This window comes from Schistocerca cancellata, chromosome 4 (assembly GCF_023864275.1).
Source record: "Schistocerca cancellata isolate TAMUIC-IGC-003103 chromosome 4, iqSchCanc2.1, whole genome shotgun sequence".
Classification (NCBI taxonomy): domain Eukaryota; kingdom Metazoa; phylum Arthropoda; class Insecta; order Orthoptera; family Acrididae; genus Schistocerca; species Schistocerca cancellata.
Window position 1 is genome coordinate 351,662,687 of NC_064629.1, and position 21,136 is coordinate 351,683,822.

At 43.7% G+C, this 21,136-nt stretch overlaps 1 protein-coding gene across 1 annotated transcript in view; it reads right to left on the reverse strand.

The window, feature by feature from the left end:
- The window catches only part of LOC126184195 (uncharacterized), a 411,405-nt gene that overhangs the window by 28,268 nt on the left and 362,001 nt on the right, over positions 1 to 21,136 (reverse strand). The gene's annotated exons all lie outside the window — the stretch shown is intronic.

The following is a 21,136-nucleotide window of genomic DNA, read 5'->3' on the forward strand; positions in this document are numbered from 1 at the left end:
TCAAGTCGCAAACAGCATTTTTGAGTTAAAACGAAAACGTATATATACAAACCTGCATTGAAAGTGAAGTGATGAATCTCACGAACGAAATAAAGTTGTGCAACGCAAAAGGAGAGCTACAAGAATGAAATGAAATAAAATATTAAAATTAACAGTGACAGAAAAATATTCGCAAAAGAATGTGTTCAAAAGGTGGATAAGAAAGTATGAATACGGGAAATGCAGAGAAAGACTGCTCGTAAATTTTTTAACATTTGAAAATCAAGATAGACCAATATAAGAGAGTACGGAAATCGACATGACTTGTGTGATTAAAGAGGGAATTAGTTGAAAGTGAAAAATGAATGCCCATGAATATAATCCAAGGAGTTTCTGAAGAAGGCGAGGTACAGAAGGGGTGACCCTGTACAACCCACAATGAAAGCCGGATTTGGACAAGCAGTCAAGGAATTGACGTCAGAGGAAGCGTCTTGTTAGGCAGACTATTATAATCAATGGTAGAAAAAATAAGAAAAGCTATTTTAATGTAATTAACAAACTATTCATGACTGATGTTGAACCAAAAATCTTAGAATCTCAATATCAGTTTCAAAGAAGAACGTATGACGGACGTGCCACTATCATATAACATTAACACGCACATCTGACGCCTCCAAAATACTAACCCTAATAGTTTTCCATCTTAAGATTACAAAAAGTGGGTAAAATCACCAATAATACTAGTTTCGATTTCTTAGAGACTGCCACAGACTGGAAGCCGTATTATGCTTTAGATTATCAACAGAAAAAAGGTTTGACAGCGCTGTAATCATTTGTCGTCTCATTTACAGACATCGAGAAAGCTTTCGATCTAGTACTTGGGATGCTGCAGCTAAACTCTCTAAAGTCTGAGAACAGTCTGTCGAGACCACTAAACAGTTTCATGACTATAAAAACCAACACCAAAAGAACAAACACTAAAAATAAAAAGGAGTTAAAGTGTGCAACATAATGACGTTTCTAAACATTAACTTTCAGTAGTGTATCAAAGAACTGAAGGCAAAGAATAGCAACAGCACTAAAATTAACGTCATACTCTACAATACTTTATAGTTTTGTACATGTGTGATGTCTGTTTATTCAGACATGTTGGAAAGAACAGAAACCAATCATGATCCTGAGTGAAATAAGCGAGTCCGCAGCTCGTGGTCGTGCGGTAGCCTTCTCTACCCCATTGCCTCGATACAACACGTACACAGGATGCTGTGAGGTCAGATGCGAGTTGCTGCTCAGTAATAAGGCGGTACTGTCATGCCCTTGCAGACAGATAACGGTCCTCTCATTCTGATGTCATATGTGGTCGGCCCAGCCTGGTCTCTGTGATACAGTTCCGGTCTCTATAAATTGTCACCACATCCGAGAAACGACAGAACGATTCCTATTGCCCTCCACCTCAGAGAGTTGGTTCAAATAGCTCTGAGCACTATGGGTCTTAACTTCTGAGGTCATCAGTCCCCTAGAACTTAGAACTACTTAAACCTAACCAACCTAAGGACATCACACACATCCATGCCCGAGGCAGGAGTCGAACCTGCGACCGTAGCTGTCGGGCGGTTCAGACTGAAGTGCCTAGAACCGCTCGGCCACCCCGGCCGGAGCTTTGCAGCAGCCATATCTGCACGTGTATTGTCTTCCTGAAAAAGCACGTCACCTTCCTGTCAAAGAAACGACGGTAGCATTGGGATAACAACGTACGCAATGCAAAGAGCATTGGTAAGTAGCCACACCATGAAGCCTGAGGGGGAACCTATGTTTTATGGGCGGATGCTCCCCAGAATAGGCCTCTCAACATGTCTACGCCGTAAAAGTGTACATACATCACTCGCGTGCAGACAGACTCTAGTCGCATCACTGAAGACAACAGAGCGTCATCTCATTCTCCAGCCGACTCTTTCACGACACTAGAGTGACCGTGCTTGGTGGTGTCGCGGTGTCAAAAGTGAACTGGCCAGACGCAAACGATATCTGCTTGCTGCTGCAAGCACACTGTTCCTTACGGTCCTCAGTGACACAGCCGGTGCAACATGTTATCGATTTTCTTGACTGCATGATGTACGGTCGGCGAGTGCTGCTCGCACAATGCGTCGATCTTGGAATGTGTCTGTGGACGGACTTACAGAACGCTGCTGAAAGCAGCGACGCACCACCGACACAAAGTGTCCAATATGTGCAGCAATTCGTCGATATGTCTATCCAGGTTCCCGAAAGCCCACATTGCGATCACTTTCAAATGGCTGAAGCTCTTCAAAACGAGTACGTCCTCGCTGGTGGGACGTGGTTTTATCCTAGAATGAATATTACAAAAACACCTCACCTCTAAACTCAGCACATTTATTTCCTGGAGTGTCAAAGTACAGCGTGCAAAGGCAGGGCTCCTGGGCGCCCACAGATTCCCAATGGCCAGGACAAAAGGACCATACTACAGCCCCTAGTATCCACATAGTACAGCGAAGAACCAAAGAAACTGGTACACCTGTCTAATGTCATGCAGGGACCCCGCGAGCACGCAATAGTGCCACAACACGGCGTGGCATTGACTAGATTAATGTCTGAAGTAGTGCTGGAGGGAACGGACACGTTGAATCCTCCAGGGCTCTCCATAAATCCGTAAGAGCACGAGAGGGTGGAAATCACTTCTGAACAGCACGTTGCAAGGCATCCCAGATATGCTCAATAATGTTCATGACTAGGGAGTTTCGTGGCCCGCGGAAGCGTTTAAAGTCAAAGCAGTGTTCCTGGAGCCACTCTGTAGCAATTCTGGAGGAGTGGGGTGTCTAATTGTCCTGCTGGAATTGCCCAAGCCGTCGGAATGCACAATAGGCATGTAGGTGATCAGACAAGTTGCTTACGTACGTGTCATCTGTCAGTGTTGTATCTAGACGTATCAGGGGTCCCATATCACTCCAGCTGCACAGGTCCCACACTATTACAGAGCCTCCACCAGCTTGAGAAGTCCCCTGCTGAAATGCAGGGTCTATGGATTTATGAGATTGTCTCCATATCCGTACACATCCATCCTCTCGATACAATTTGAAACGAGACTCGTCCGACCAGGCAACATGTTTCCAGTCACCAACAATCCAATCTCCCTGTTGACGGGCCCAGGTGAGGAGTAAAGGTTTTTGTCGTCCAGTCATCAAGGGTACAAGAGTGGACCTTCGGCTCCGAAATCCCATATCGATAATGTTTTCGTTGCATGGCTCCTACAGTGACACTTGTTGATGGCCCAGCATTGAAATATGCGGCAATTTGCGGATGGGTTGCACTACTGTCATGTTGAACGATTCTCATTAGTTACCGTTAGTCTCGTTCTTGCAGGACCTTTTTCTGGTCGTAGACATAGCGGAAATTTTATGTTTTACCCGATTCCTGATATTCACGGTACACTTGTGAAAAGGTCGTATAGGAAAATGCCTATTTCATCGCTAGCTCGGAGATGCTGTGTCCCATCGCTCGTGCGCTGACTATAACACCACGTTCAAAGTCACTTAAATCCTGATAACCTGCCATTGTAGCAGGAGTAACCGATCGAACAACTGCATCAGACACTTGTTGCCTTATATAGGCGTTGCCGACCGCAGTGCCGTATTCTGCCTGTTTACATCTCTTTGTATTTTAATAAGTGTGCCTATACCAGTTTCTTTGCCGCTTCAGTGTACATAACATGATGCCAATCCGAGCTTAATATTTGAGAGTGTTGCATATTTTTTCCGGCATTTTTAGTCTAAAGTTGTAAGAGATTCTATAGACGGAGAAGAAGATTGAAATGTTTGAGTAAGAGATGTAAATTTAGCTGACATGAAAGTGTTCTGTTACCACAGTTCATGAAAAAAGCTAGGTTGCTAAAGCAACAATAATACATGCCAAATCAAGATGAAGATATATCCATAAGTATTCCTGTTGACATTAAAAAGCACTACATCAGAACCTAAATTCGAAAAGCAGCATCACATCGATCGCAGAGTTGGAAACTTATAGAAGATGGTAAAAATAATATAAGAATCACAAAATATGAATCCAATCTCGCACTCTAAGAAAATCTGGTACTGTAAAACCAATCAATAAAGATGTGTTGAGAAGCGGAAAAGAGAAATAATAAGTTAAGTGAGATGTTAGAGAAAGGATATAGTTCACTAATAGGTCATTTATTAGGACACTGAAGATGGTACAGCAGTGTCCTGACATGTAAAATGGGGGCATATGGAAGGAAAAGTAGTTTGACGAGTAGTTTTATTGATTCAAAGAAACTGTTACGCTCTTATGCTGAAGTAAAGAAGTTCTTACTGAAAATATAATTATTATGAAAATGGATTACACATATTACTAAACAACGTGACGGTGAAGGATGTGCAGAAAAGCACTATTAAGTAGCAGTGAATTCCTTGAGAGAGAATGTCGCCAATTGGAACTATTGAGGGACATCTCTTTCAAATGGTTCAAATTGCTCTGAGCACTACGTGACTTAACATCTGAGGTCATCAGTACCCTAGAACTTTGAACTACTTAAACCTAATTAATCTAAGGACATCACACACATCCATGCCCTAGGCAGGATTCGAACCAGCGACCGTAGCGGTCGCGCGGTTCCGGACTGAAGCGCCTAGAAGCGCTCAGCCACTGCGGCCGTCCATCTATTTCACTCCAGCTTAACAGTGGTGAGTTAATAGTCTAGTCTTTTCTGGAATCTATAGGAACGTCGACAATAACTGAAATTGGTCACAGTTATAGGACACATTACCGCCTGGTGCGGACTATATATTAATATGTGCAACTAATCTTTTTCCTCCTTGCTGTGGTAGGGTCTACATGATAAACAGTTGACATCTGCGGTGACACTGATCTCCACATTTTCAATGACAACGCGTTTGGGTGACGATTTTTCAGCGCTGGAGTTATAGTAGTATCAAGAGTTGGTTGGTTGGTTTGGGAGAGGGTACCAAACAGCGAGGTTATCGATCCCATCGGGTTAGGGGTGGACGGACAGGAAGTCGGCCGTACCCTTGCAAAGGAACCATCCCTGAATTTTCCTAAAGTGACGTAGGGAAATCACGGACATCCTAAAACAGGATGGCAGGACGCTGGTTTGAACTGTCGTCCTCCCGAATGCGAGTCCAGTGTGCTAACCACTGCGCTACCTGGCTCGGTAGTATTACTGATACTGATGGTATCTACGAAGTAGGTGGTATAGATCGTATAGTTATTCGCCGTGCGTGAACTGAGGAGGATACGCTGTATGCCCAATGGTGCACAGAAATATCATTCAGCTATCTAAATTTAATACATGCTACATGCAGGGACCAAGCAGCAATCGGTATTGTAATTGTAAACTGTCGAAGCTGCGTTGGTAAAGTACCGGAACTTCAAGCGCTGATAGAAAGCACCGAAGCTGAAATCGTTATAGGTACAGAAAGCTGGCTGAAGCCAGAGATAAATTCTGCCGAAATTTTTACAAAGGTACAGACGGTGTTTAGAAAGGATAGATTGCATGCAACCGGTGGTGCAGTGTTCGTCGCTGTTAGTAGTAGTTTATCCTGTAGTGAAGTAGAAGTGGATGTTCCTGTGAATTATTATGGGTGGAGGTTACACTCAACAACCGAGCTAGGTTAATAATTGGCTCCTTTTACCGACCTCCCGACTCAGCAGCATTAGTGGCAGAACAACTGAGAGAAAATTTGGAATACATTTCACATAAATTTTCTCAGCATGTTATAGTCTTAGGTGGAGATTTCAATTTACCAGATATAGACTGGGACACTCAGATGTTTAGGACGGGTGGTAGGGACAGAGCATCGAGTGACATTATACTGAGTGCACTATCCGAAAATTACCTCGAGCAATTAAACAGAGAACCGACTCGTGGAGATAACATCTTGGACCTACTGATAACAAACAGACCCGAACTTTTCGACTCTGTAAGTGCAGAACAGGGAATCAGTGATTATAAGGCCGTTGCAGCATCCCTGAATATGGAAGTAAATAGGAATATAAAAAAAGGGAGGATGGTTTATCTGTTTAGCAAGAGTAATAGAAGGCAGAATTCAGACTACCTAACAGATCAAAACGAACATTTCTGTTCCGACACTGACAATGTTGAGTGTTTATGGAAAAAGTTCAAGGCAATCGTAAAATGCGTTTTAGACAGGTACGTGCCGAGTAAAACTGTGAGGGACGGGAAAAACCCACCGTGGTACAACAACAAAGTTAGGAAACTACTGCGAAAGCTTTACTGCAAGTTTAAACGCGGCCAAAACCTCTCAGACAAACAGAAGCTAAACGATGTCAAAGTTAGCGTAAGGAGGGCTATGCGTGAAGCGGTCAGTGAATTAGAAAGTAAAATTCTATGTACCGACTTGACAGAAAATCCTAGGAAGTTCTGGTCTTACGTTAAATCAGTAAGTGGATCGAAACAGCATATCCAGACATTTCGGGATGATGAAGGTATTGAAACAGAGGATGACAAGCGTAAAGCTGAAATACTAAACACCTTTCTCCAAAGCTGTTTCACAGAGGAAGACCGCACTGCAGTTGTTTCTCTAAATCCTCGCACAAACGAAAAAATGGCTGACATCGAAATAAGTGTCCAAGGAATAGAAAAGCAACTGGAATCACTTAACAGAGGAAAGTCCACTGGGCCTGACGGGATACCAGTTCGATTCTACACAGAGTACGCGAAAGAGCTTGCCCCCCTTCTAACAGCCGTGTACCGCAAGTCTCTAGAGGAACGGAAGGTTCCAAATGATTGGAAAAGAGCACAGGTAGTCCCAGTCTTCAAAAAGGGTCGTCGAGCAGATGCGCAAATCTATAGGCCTATACCTCTGACGTCGATCTGTTGTAGAATTTTAGAACATGTTTTTTGCTCGAGTATCATGTCGTTTTTGGAAACCCAGAATCTACTATGTAGGAATCAACATGGATTCCGGAAACAGCGATCCTGTGAGACCCAACTCGCTTTATTTGTTCATGAGACCCAGAAAATATTAGATACAGGCTCCCAGGTAGATGCTATTTTCCTTGACTTCCGGAAGGCGTTCGATACAGTTCCGCACTGTCGCCTGATAAACAAAGTAAGAGCCTACGGAATATCAGATCAGCTGTGTGGCTGGATTGAAGAGTTTTTAGCAAACAGAACACAGCATGTTGTTATCAATGGAGAGACGTCTACAGACGTTAAAGTAACTTCTGGCGTGCCACAGGGGAGTGTTATGGGACCATTGCTTTTCACAATATATATAAATGACCTAGTAGATAGTGTCGGAAGTTCCATGCGGCTTTTCGCGGATGATGCTGTAATATACAGAGAAGTTGCAGCATTAGAAAATTGTAGCGAAATGCAGGAAGATCTGCAGCGGATAGGCACTTGGTGCAGGGAGTGGCAACTGAGCCTTAACATAGACAAATGTAATGTATTGAAAATACATAGAAAGAAGGATCCTTTATTGTATGATTATATGATAGCAGAACAAACACTGGTAGCAGTTACTTCTGTAAAATATCTGGGAGTATGCGTGCGGAACGATTTGAAGTGGAATGATCATATAAAATTAATTGTTGGTAAGGCGGGTACCAGGTTGAGATTCATTGGGAGAGTCCTTAGAAAATGTAGTCCATCAACAAAAGAGGTGGCTTACAAAACACTCGTTCGACCTATACTTGAGTATTGCGCATCAGTGTGGGATCCGTACCAGATCGGGTTGACGGAGGAGATAGAGAAGATCCAAAGAAGAGCGGCGCGTTTCGTCACAGGGTTATTTGGTAACCGTGATAGCGTTACGGAGATGTTTAACAAACTCAAGTGGCAGACTCTGCAAGAGAGGCGCTCTGCATCGCGGTGTAGCTTGCTCGCCAGGTTTCGAGAGGGTGCGTTTCTGGATGAGGTATCGAATATATTGCTTCCTGCTACTTATACCTCTCGAGGAGATCACGAATGTAAAATTAGAGAGATTAGAGCGCGCACGGAGGCTTTCAGACAGTCGTTCTTCCCGCGAACCATACGCGACTGGAACAGGAAAGGGAGGTAATGGCACGTAAAGTGCCCTCCGCCACACACCGTTGGGTGGCTTGCGGAGTATAAATGTAGATGTAGATGTAGATGTAGTATAAGGTACCTTTCATGTGTCATAAAGCTAACCTTTCGATTCAATAAACAATGACCATTCCATCGTTGTCCGAAGAATATTAAGCAGAGGACCTGAACAGGAAGCTCAAACCCCAGATTTCAACCGTATTGTACAATATGGGTATGGACTAGGGCGTTTATTGCGTTCCAGATCTATTTGCTCAATATAATTACGACTGCTACTAGAGTGACGTCAAAATACATGTAACAGGAAATGGAATTCAGTCCTTGGAGAGTTGGTGGAAAGCCACGAACGGGAAAGACACGATGTGTTAGTTTTAGAAAGCTTTTTCACGTAACTACATATTTGGCTGACGTCTTTGAAGCGATCGACAATGTAAGTGCTGTCGCGAATGGAAGTGGTGCACAACACATGTTCATTAATTAATCGAGCGTCCATATATAGGATGATTCAGTGAAATCATACCAAAATTTAACAAGCTATAGTGGATGCGAATATTGAAAGTTAAGACAATTGGTTAGTTGAATGTAACCATTCTGTTATGCCCAGTTAACTCTGTGCCGTCACTATTGTTCCCAATAACTCTCCTAGTCTGACGGGTGAGTAGATCGAAGAGGTATTGCATGAACGTCGGCCTCCACAATTGCCAAGTATGAATAAAGCATGGATGTAATAAGTACGTTGAAGAGTGTCGTAAAACAGCAGAGAAAGTATTACGTAAAGCAGTTACGTTATTTACCTTGAAAGGGATCTCCAATGACTACATAACGGTTTTGGAACGCTTTATAATGTAGCTGAAAACCGTCGACTAAAATTTTGTTACGCAAACAATGCACCGTCTGTTATTTCCTCGATTTGACGGAACACTAAATTCTAATCTTCGTTCTTTTTCTAAACAAAGCGTTGATGACGGTATCTCTTCGATGCACGTCAAAATGTAACGCAGACAGATGAGTATTGTCACGGTAATGGTGGCCTACTGCAGCAAACATAAAACTGATAGTAGCAGGCTTCGTTATCTGTGACAATATATGGCAAAAAATTATAACCTAAATTTCATCATCATTTCTATTTTTCGCCCGTTTTGTCTTCGTCTTTTCAGTCAGTTAGTATAGCCCACATTCAGAACAAATCTACTGCCCTCTCTGACGTTAGTAAATGAGGACGTCAACTTCACGTTAGCGGTTCTCCAGTTCTTCTAGTGTCTTAGACAACCAACGATTTTGAGCTAGCATCAGTGTTCCTAGGTTCTTATTTTTTCTGCCACTGATTATAATAACGTGTGCAGCAAGGAACTTCTTGTGGCGTCAACTCATTGACTGCTTGTTCAAATTCGGCTACCATTGTCGGTTGTACAAGATCATCCTTCTGTACCTCGCCTTCCTTAAAAACTGCTTAGATTACAGTTCTTGTAAATTAATTTTTCACCTTAGACTATATCCCTCGTTATCATTCATGTCATGTCGATTTCCGTACTCGCTTATATTGTTCTGTCTTGTTATTCAAGTATTAAAGAACTTACGTGTAGTCTTCCTTGCGTTTCTTATTTTCATACTTCCTTCTCCACCTTTTGAATACATTCCTTTGCGAATATTTTCCTGTAACTGTTTATTTTGATATTTTATTTCATTTTAATCTTCAGCTCTCCTTTTGTGTTGCACAACTTTATTTCGTTCATGGGATTTCTCACTTCACTTTCAATGCAGGTTTATACACTCCTGGAAATTGAAATAAGAACACCGTGAATTCATTGTCCCAGGAAGGGGAAACTTTATTGACACATTCCTGGGGTCAGATACATCACATGATCACACTGACAGAACCACAGGCACATAGACACAGGCAACAGAGCATGCACAATGTCGGCACTAGTACAGTGTATATCCACCTTTCGCAGCAATGCAGGCTGCTATTCTCCCATGGAGACGATCGTAGAGATGCTGGATGTAGTCCTGTGGAACGGCTTGCCATGCCATTTCTACCTGGCGCCTCAGTTGGACCAGCGTTCGTGCTGGACGTGCAGACCGCGTGAGACGACGCTTCATCCAGTCCCAAACATGCTCAATGGGGGACAGATCCGGAGATCTTGCTGGCCAGGGTAGTTGACTTACACCTTCTAGAGCACGTTGGGTGGCACGGGATACATGCGGACGTGCATTGTCCTGTTGGAACAGCAAGTTCCCTTGCCGGTCTAGGAATGGTAGAACGATGGGTTCGATGACGGTTTGGATGTACCGTGCACTATTCAGTGTCCCCTCGACGATCACCAGTGGTGTACGGCCAGTGTAGGAGATCGCTCCCCACACCATGATGCCGGGTGTTGGCCCTGTGTGCCTCGGTCGTATGCAGTCCTGATTGTGGCGCTCACCTGCACGGCGCCAAACACGCATACGACCATCATTGGCACCAAGGCAGAAACGACTCTCATCGCTGAAGACGACACGTCTCCATTCGTCCCTCCATTCACGCCTGTCGCGACACCACTGGAGGCGGGCTGCACGATGTTGGGGCGTGAGCGGAAGACGGCCTAACGGTGTGCGGGACCGTAGCCCAGCTTCATGGAGACGGTTGCCAATGGTCCTCGCCGATACCCCAGGAGCAACAGTGTCCCTAATTTGCTGGGAAGTGGCGGTGCGGTCCCCTACGGCACTGCGTAGGATCCTACGGTCTTGGCGTGCATCCGTGCGTCTCTGCGGTCCGGTCCCAGGTCGACGGGCACGTGCACCTTCCGCCGACCACTGGCGACAACATCGATGTACTGTGGAGACCTCACGCCCCACGTGTTGAGCAATTCGGCGGTACGTCCACCCGGCCTCCCGCATGCCCACTATACGCCCTCGCTCAAAGTCCGTCAACTGCACATACGGTTCACGTCCACGCTGTCGCGGCATGCTACCAGTGTTAAAGACTGCGATGGAGCTCCGTATGCCACGGCAAACTGGCTGACACTGACGGCGGCGGTGCACAAATGCTGCGCAGCCAGCGCCATTCGACGGCCAACACCGCGGTTCCTGGTGTGTCCGCTGTGCCGTGCGTGTGATCATTGCTTGTACAGCCCTCTCGCAGTGTCCGGAGCAAGTATGGTGGGTCTGACACACCGGTGTCAATGTGTTCTTTTTTCCATTTCCAGGAGTGTATATACGTTTATCGTTTTAACTCAAAAGTGCTGTTTGCGACATTGATAACTTACACCTTAAATATAATCCATTGTTTTGTAATTCGTCATGTAGATTAATGCTTCGCTCGATCTTGTTGCCAGTTTTTTTCCGAAGTTTGTGCTACATCCAGTGCCTTCTTTAGATTTGTTTTTACCTCGTTTGCCTGAGTGCTGTTTCACTATTCGTTTCCTCAGTCTCAGAAGAAATCTTATCAATTGAAGGTTATGACCCTGCTCTGTGTCTGCTGCAGGGTGGTTTTTATAGAACTTTTTGTCGTTACTCCGGCTGACGGAAACAGTGCTGTGGCGCAATATGGACAAATACTTGCGCCTGCAAATCATAGTGAATTTTTGTGACCATGGCATCAGTTATATACACTTTTACAACTGTCGTATGCCTCTGCGTCGGCATTTTTCGCTATGTGTGGCCCGGAGCAATTAGGTTGAGTCATGTACCTTTAATTATAACCACGAAAAAATAAAGATCCATCACTAATTTTTTGTTTGTTTGCTGGTGAATGTCCGTAGTCTTCTTAGACATTGAAATCGCAGGCGGAGCCAAAACAAAATAGCATAATTCATTTGGAATATCGCATGTTAATTTGTTTCCAGCATTTGAAGGGGAAAAACGCAGACATTTTGAACCGCACAAGTCACCTCCCACTGGATTCCACGACTTCTCACACCCATTGCAAAAGCTGAATTAGCATCGAAAATTCTGCAGTTGTGTCAGAGCTATCCAGATAACATCATTAGCCGCCTGCTCACAACGAATGAATGCTCGTTACATTACTACGACATCGAGACAAACGAACAAAACAAGCCGTGAAACACGAGGGGTCACCACCGCCGAGAAAAGTGAAGGTCCAACCGTTATCTGGCAATGTGATACTGAAAATAAAGCCCTTGAGTGAGAGTTCACAAAAGACCAATAATGTTTACGGAATTCTACGCCCCGCATGTTGCCTACCATGCAACCATAATACTGGCTGCTAATAGCAATAGGAAGTGGAACGAAGGTATCAAATGGTGAGAACAACATGAGGCTACTGAGAGTAGCTGAAATTCTTAGTCGACGAGTAACTCACGCCCATGCTACAGTACTAGTGGTGTTGATACAAAACAGAGTACTGGCAACGGTAAACAAAGCAAACATTGCTTTATATCTCCAAGAACAGTTGCTGAAGTTGACATTTTGTCAGAAAGGAACTCAAGGAATTTCGCAGATTGAGAGAGAAGTGGCAGATGAAATATTAGCATTTCTGCAAGATGAGTCAGTGGAATGTGTGGTGTCGTATACGCTCCACTGTGGACACAATGTACATGAGGAGTACAATGATGACGGTACGTGCTTAACAAGTGAAAGTGATGCTGATAAAGGTGTCGAGCCATATAGGTCATAATCCTTGGCCGACAGGGACCACAGATAATGTCTAAGGAACGGGTACTAAATATAATTACATTCATGGGAGATCATCCGCAGCATAGTAATAAAAAAAACATATGGAAAGCAATATGACACTGTAATGCATACGAAAAATTATATTATTCCCTGTCTGCAGCTACGCCTTAAAGGACAGCCCGTTTCACAATAAGTTCCACGACAGACAGTTTCGCATTAGGTTGCAGGCCATCACATTCCATCAGTTCTCAACATGCCTTTACGTCTAAATGATTCTATATGCATTTGTTAAGAGTGAATACCTAACTCAATGTCCTGCACGGTTTGTAGCTGCGAAGGAGTTAGCCTTCGATTTTGATGGTGTGAACCATTGCGATCACAGTGATGTGCCATTTTTCATTCGATGCTCACAGTGCGAGTTAATGGTTAGTTTTCAACATTTCTTGAATGTCGATGATGTCCATTTTGAGAAGTGTAAAACCTACATCCCATACAAGGTTGATCTCTGCATCTCCTGGACTCTCATTTTTCTGACGGCCTCCTGATAGACATGTTGAGTCATTTGCAACTAATCTGTATTTTGTCATAATTGTTAACGGATCACTTCCTGATGAGGCATACTAAAACATGGTGTTCCTTGTGAGTGAAGGACTCCAGTGACTTGGTGCTAACATACTGTACTCGTAAGGAGCAAATTGTCACAGGATCATACAACTGAAATCTCGTGCCAGGGTTGCAGGAGGTTGTCAAGGCGGAGCGTCGTTGGAAGCTGTTCAGTTGGGTGTTTCCGTCTCCACGGGCCGCGCGGGCTAGCCGTGTGTTCTCAGGCATCTGCACGGTTCACGCAGTTCCCCCCGTCAGAGGTTCGAGTCCTCCCTTGGGCATGGGTGTTTGTATTGTCCTTAACGTTAGTTTAACTTAGATTAAGCAGTGCGTGAGCCTAGGGAACGATGACCTCAGCAGTTTCGTCCCCTAGTCCTTACCAAAACTTTCCAACTTTCCGGCTCCACTAACAAGCCTCGCCACAAGAGCACAGGACGTAACACATGCTGCTCTTTGCCCTATCAAATTTTGCTTCACTCCCCTTATTCTGCTGTTCTGGTGCTCCGTGACGTGTTTGTCTTTCCTCAGATGAAGAATCCATTGTGTGGCTGGCTTATACCGATAGATTAAGAGCTGATTTTCGGTTTACCACGTCGTCTGAACTCCAAAATTTCAGATCTCTGTAATCAAAATCTTGTACGATCTCTATATCAATGAAATGAGTTTGTATGGTAGAGTACTTATGTAGATATAGAAATTATCCATCGTGGAGAAAAATGCCACAATCTGAATGGTGAATACACGTATGTACTAACACTATTGCCAAAGTACACAGTCGCAGCTCGATTTTTCGATGTGCCGTCTAAAACCTCACGATTAACCTCATACAAGGTGTTACAAAAAGGTACGGCCAAACTTTCAGGAAACATTCCTCACACACAAAGAAAGAAAATATGTTATGTGGACATGTGTCGGGAAACGCTTACGTTCCATGTTAGAGCTCATTTTATTACTTCTCTTCAAATCACATTAATCATGGAATGGAAACACACAGCAACAGAACGTACCAGCGTGACTTCAAACACTTTCTTACAGGAAATGTTCAAAATGTCCTCCGTTAGCGAGGATACATGCATCCACCCTCCGTCGCATGGAATCCCTGATGCGCTGATGCAGCCCTGGAGAATGGCGTATTGTATCACAGCCGTCCACAATCCGAGCACGAAGAGTCTCTATATTTGGTACCGGGGTTGCGTTGACGAGAGCTTTCAAATGCCCCCATAAATGAAAGTCAAGAGGGTTGAGGTCAGGAGAGCGTGCAGGCCATGGAATTGGTCCGCCTCTACCAATCCATCGGTCACCGAATCTGTTGTTGAGAAGCGTACGAACACTTCGACTGAAATGTGCAGGAGCTCCATCGTCCATGAACCACATGTTGTGTCGTACTTGTAAAGGCACATGTTCTAGCAGCACAGGTAGAGTATCCCGTATGAAATCATGATAACGTGCTCCATTGAGCGTAGGTGGAAGAACATGGGGCCCAATCAACACATTACCAACAATGCCTGCCCAAACGTTCACAGAAAATCTGTGTTGATGACGTGATTGCACAATTGCGTGCGGATTCTCGTCAGCCCACACATGTTGATTGTGAAAATTTACAATTTGATCACGTTGGAATGAAGCCTCATCCGTAAAGAGAACATTTGCACTGAAATGAGGATTGACATATTGTTGGATGAACCATTCGCAGAAGTGCACCCGTGGAGGCCAATCAGCTGCTGATAGTGCCTGCACACGCTGTACATGGTACGGAAACAACTGGCTCTCCCGTAGAACTCTCCATACAGTGACGTGGTCAACGTTACCTTGTACAGCAGCAACTTCTCCGACGCAGACATTAGGGTTATCGTCAACTGCACGAAGAATTGCCTCGTCCATAGCAGGTGTCCTCGTCGTTCTAGGTCTTCCCCAGTCGCGAGTCATAGGCTGGAATGTTCCGTGCTCCCTAAGACGCCGATCAATTGCTTCGAACGTCTTCCTGTCGGGACACCTTCGTTCTGGAAATCTGTCTCAATACAAACGTACCGCGCTACGGCTATTGCCCCGTCACTGAACTGACTGCAAAACCACGTTCGTGATGAACTCTAACCAGTTGATGCTACGTACTGACGTGCTTGATGCTAGTACTGTAGAGCAATGAGTCGCATGTCAACACAAGCACTGAAGTCATTACCTTCCTTCAATTTGGCCAACTGGCGGTGAATCGAGGAAGTACAGTACATACTGACGAAACTAAAATGAGCTCTAACATGGAAATTAAGCGTTTCCGGACACATGTCCACATAACATCTTATTTGTGTGTGAGGAATGTTTCCTGAATGTTTGGCCGTACCTTTATGTAACACTCTGTATATGGAGAAGATGTTCGTATTAATTGATCTCAGCTAAGCACATCGATTTTGTCCAAACTCAGGTGTGAACGAATGGCCGGTGGTCGGCAACATCAAAAATTGCTCTGGAAAATTACATTTCACCGTCAGCGAGCTACTCTTTCACACAGTGTAGGAGTTCGCAGGCCCCAAGAGACCCAGTAATGCAAAACGTTAGAGTGATGTGGGCGCGAGAAGACGCGGAGAGGTCGTAGGCACCGAATGAGGGCGGAGCGCGGGCGGGGTGGGCCGCCCACTTCAAGTCGGGAAGCGGCGGAAGGGGAGTGCTCGGTCCTCTCGCCTCGCCGCCGGCTCATGCGCTGCGTATACGCAAATTCGCACGCAGTGCGAGGGCCTGCAGCGCAGGGCTGCGTCACCTGCACTGCGATGTCACCAGCTTCCTCGAGAGCAACTTCGCTCATTTACTGTGGGTTCTGCAGCCTACGAGCTGTTAGTGTGGCACAGTCTTAGACAGCTGTACTGCAGCTACGCTGCAACGCTGAGCTCCAGTTTTAAACGGCATAAAGAAGCGAACTAGTATGTCATTATGAACCAGTAGGTATTTTATTTTTACGTATTGCCTGAAAAATATTACAGTTTAAATATTTTAGGCGATTACTTGTTTTCTTCAGCAATTATTCTTATATTGTCTCAAAGCTACAACTTATCACTAGTTCCTCCACACGCTTTATTTATCTGCTGTGATAACTACTCGCCTGCATATCTAGTTTCCTGCACTAATCTAGGAAATTTTCTTAGGGGTTTCAGGCAGTTTTATTCTATGCCTTTAAACATTTAAGAGAAAGTTAAAGAATTGTATTGATCCCTGAGGCGTGACAGGACGGTGCACCTGGCTATGCAGTCCTTCGAAACACCGGATTCCTCCTTCCGGTCCCGATCCAGTAGACCGTTTTATTTTGTTACAAATGCGCGTCGCAACCTACATTTCGCCAAAGTGTTAAATTCCACGGTCCCACAAACATAACGCATTACTGTAATGAAGGATTCGGTTAGTTCCTCCTATACTAAGTATGATTGTAGCCTTTTTTCAGCTTTTAAAGCGCTTTCCTCAACTAGTACGTGTTATTGTTCAAGCAGGATTGCAGCTTTTATCTAATACTGTTAGGCAGTATCATTTAGCAAGACAAGTTAAAAAACATTGTCTCATACATTTCGTAGTACTTCATGTACACTTCAGCGTGTCTATTGAGTCGTGTCATCAACACAGTATCCTAATTGTTATGTGAACAATGTTTAGATTATGTCCGTCTACGTACAAATGAGCAAGTGGACATATAGTTTTGCCAAAAGCGTCCCGTCTTAATTAATTGAGACGTCTTCAGTGGCGTAAGGTAAATATATAGTCTCTTAAAGGTCGTGTCGTGTGACTAGGGCCTCTCGTCGGGTAGACCGTTCCCGGGTGGAAGTCTTTCTATTTGACGCCACTTCGGCTACTCGCGCGTACTTGAGGATGAAATGATGATGATGAGGGCAACACAACACTCAGTCCCTGAGCGGAGAAATCTCCGACCCAGCCGGGAATCGAACCCGGGTCCTTAGGATTGACATTGCGTCGCGTTGACCACTCAGCTACCAGGGGCGGACACATAAAGGTGATAGTTATAATTCACATATTATATCGGTGCACTTGTAAGTACCCAGTATTTCTTGTACTAGGTCCCTGTTGCTCAATACGAAGTCTTTCGTGTATATGCTTGCTGTCCTTCTGGTGACGCTGTTCATACAAATACATCTCTAATAAATCTTGTCAGCATGTTGTCAGCACGACATACAAATATTACATAAATTTTTCACCATGTTATGGTGTTGTTTTTTGTCATGTGGTCAACTATAAAGTACTTAAAAATGATACGCACTGATGAGCCAAAACATTATGACGTGTTGAAACGCAATACAGCCGCGATTCTGCGTGTCATGGATTCGCTAAGTCCTTGCTGGGCCTTCGATGGGATATGACACTTGATTTCTACGCATAGGTCACGTAACCTGTAAATTACTGGGCGGTCGTTTGTAGGCTCGTAGCTGGTACCCAGTACTGTCAGAGATGTATACCATCGAGTTCATATCAAGCAAACTTGGTGCCCGAAACGTGAGTCCGGGGTTCACTGCAGGTAATGAGGCGTTCCCTGAAAAAAACAACTTAATGTCCCTTAAGACTTTTCTTCCGTTTCCTGCGGTAATTGCATCTGTAGAAGCCAGTCTTTGTGCTCACAAATTATTAGTTCTCTCCGACAGACGCAAAGCCCTCTAGAAACATATGACGGCCGTGCTGCTCCAAGTCGTCGTTCCTTCGAGCGCAACAGTTAGTAGACAAATTCCTTGCCACTCGTACCAGTGGTGCGTGTACGCTGTGCTGCGACGTATTAGTCACAGACGGGATTTTTGTACCTTGGAATTTACGTTTGCCAAAATCCCATAGGCCGTAAACAGTGACTCTAAATGGAAAGTGACTGCGATAGGATATCCAGTACGGAGTGTGATTATGAGAAGCACCTAATTGAAAGGAAACATAAAATTCAGAAAGAAAGGTGGAACAAAGAGGTCGCGAAGAAGAAAAGAATTTTTGTACAGTGTTATATTTTGCCGAAAACTAGTAAGAAGTCTTTTCTAGGAAATTTTCAGTCACTAAGTAATGTTGCGCAAAGGAATTCTGTCTAAAAATATGCCCAACGGATCAAGAACAGATCCATGAACGATTTTGGGCTCTAGGTGAGGAGAACACACTAAATACATTGATGCTAGGCTTAAGTGAAAAGAAAGCGCCGTCTAGAACATCTAATGCACCTAGGTCCCGTCGGAATCGCACTTCCATCTATATATACCACCTAAAATGCTACAATAGTAAGACAGTAGTCTGTAAATTCCTATTACAAAGCATCTTGCAAGTTACCGAGAGTCGTTTGAAAACAGTTCGAAAGACGTTACAGCAGAAGACCAAAGAAGACAACACAGCAACAGAATCTATAAAACTGCAACGGAAATTTGGGACATATTCCACTCTCACTGGAACCAGTTTCCTTTCAAACCATCGCATTATTGTCAAGGCAAGTCTGAAAGGAAATATTTTGATAAACCTGACCTTAGTTTGCAAAATTATTGACATCATTCAGAGATCATTGAAACGTCTCTGTTGGATTCATTTCATGTTGATTTCTGAAATATGTTGCCATTTACGGCATAAATTCCTCTTCTAAATTTACTGTGGCGTTTCTGACTATCTGGGAGGAGACTGAGTAGTGGAACGTGTTACTTTTACACATAAACAAGAACGATCTGTCACACTACTACACTTTAGAACACAGTTTATATGTAATTCATGTCACACAGTCTCATACGGAACCTACATCAGCTTTCTTTTATATACTGTATATGATAAGATACTGTCATCCCCCTTCCCTTCTATGTGAGAGGATGAATGAGCAAATGTATTTCTAATTGCATGCTTGAGGGTAGCAGACAAGCCTGTCTGCTAGAGAACAGTAGGACCAAAGTCGGAACAGGTAGCTACGCTTTCTAAAAGCAAAGAGGTTTGTATCCTTAGTATGGTCCTGTCCGTCGCTTGTCATGTTGGTATAGGAAGCTGCCCCTCTGGCCACTTCCGTTTGTATTTGTGAGCCCCCCTCAGGAAGGGACCAGGGCAGTCTGTCCGTGGCGAGCGTCTGAAGTGGTAAGATCTCTGGCTACGCGCGTGTCTGCTAAGTCTGTAGGACAATGGATTTCTTAAGTTCAGCCTAACTGAAAATTCAATCACCTTTATTTCAGGTTTAGCTCTAAAATATCTAATGTTATCTTAAATTGCAACGCAGTGTAATTCGTGTGTGAAGTTCAGATTATTTTCCGGTAGTTGCTTTGTCACTACTTTGTGAGTAAAGTGGAACCACGTATTGATCAGTAACTCTGACTAAGATCATCAATCTTAAATGCGAATGTGCGTGAGATTATAACGTCTCGTCTTGACAATATTTTGCAATATAGCAACTTTTCTTTATGTTCAACCCACGTGGGGTGTACTTTGTGAGACCAGTACCACGTGCTTATAAAATTGTTTGACCCATCAGGTTAATAGTAAGACGTTAGTAACCAGTTCGAGGTTTTTCTTTTGTAAATTGCTTTTCGATCTAATTTATTTTAATTATCAAAATTATTGTGGAGTTACACTCTTTGTGTAAACCAAGTTGACCACGTGAAGCATGTGGTGTAATCATCAAAGTAGCCCTCAGCTATTCTTTTCGGGAAGATTTCACAGAGAGTTAGTATGGATTTAGTATACCAGTGTCTGGTAATTACATGACGGACAGGATTGTGCTACGAACGTAACTTCTTTGGGTGAAAATTGAATCGGTTGGTTGTGGTTAATTTCTTCTTGCATATGCTTCAACGCTCTTCATGTGTTATTTTATGAATGCAGTGTTGTATGCAGTCTCCCAATCTTGGCTCCATATTTGATGTGTTCCGTAAGATTACAAACTCACATTTTCACAGTCCTAAATAAGGCACCAGCTTAGTTATGACTCACGTTTAATATGCTGAAATTTCAATGATCAATGTTAAAATAAATTTCCAAATATAAACTGATTTATTTCTTTTCATTGAAATTCTCTTTATATATATATATATATGAAGGTGGCAGGGGTAAAATACAGGGAGCGAAAGGCTATTTACAGTTTGTACAGAAACCAGATGGCAGTTATAAGAGTCGAGGGGCATGAAAGGGAAGCAGTGGTTGGGAAAGGAGTAAGACAGGGTTGTAGCCTCTCCCCGATGTTATTCAATCTGTATATTGAGCAAGCAGTAAAGGAAACAAAAGAAAAATTCGGAGTAGGTATTAAAATTCATGGAGAAGAAGTAAAAACTTTGAGGTTCGCCGATGACATTGTAATTCTGTCAGAGACAGCAAAGGACTTGGAAGAGCAGTTGAACGGAATGGACAGTGTCTTGAAAGGAGGATATAAGATGAACATCAACAAAAGCAAAACGAGGATAATGGAATGTAGTCAAATTAAGTCGGGTGATGCTGAGGGAATTAGATTAGGAAATGAGAAACTTAAAGTAGTAAAGGAGTTTTGCTATTTAGGGAGTAAAATAACCGATGATGGTCGAAGTAGAGAGGATATAAAATGTAGACTGGCAATGGCAAGGAAAGCGTTTCTCAAGAAGAGGAATTTGTTAACATCGAGTATACATTTAAGTGTCAGGAAGTCGTTTCTGAAAGTATTTGTATGGAGTGTAGCCATGTATGGAAGTGAAACATGGACGATAACTAGTTTGGACAAGAAGAGAATAGAAGCTTTCGAAATGTGGTGCTACAGAAGAATGCTGAAGATAAGGTGGGTAGATCACGTAACTAATGAGGAGGTATTGAATACGATTGGGGAGAAGAGAAGTTTGTGGCACAACTTGACTAGAAGAAGGGATCGGTTGGTAGGACATGTTTTGAGGCATCAAGGGATCACAAATTTAGCAT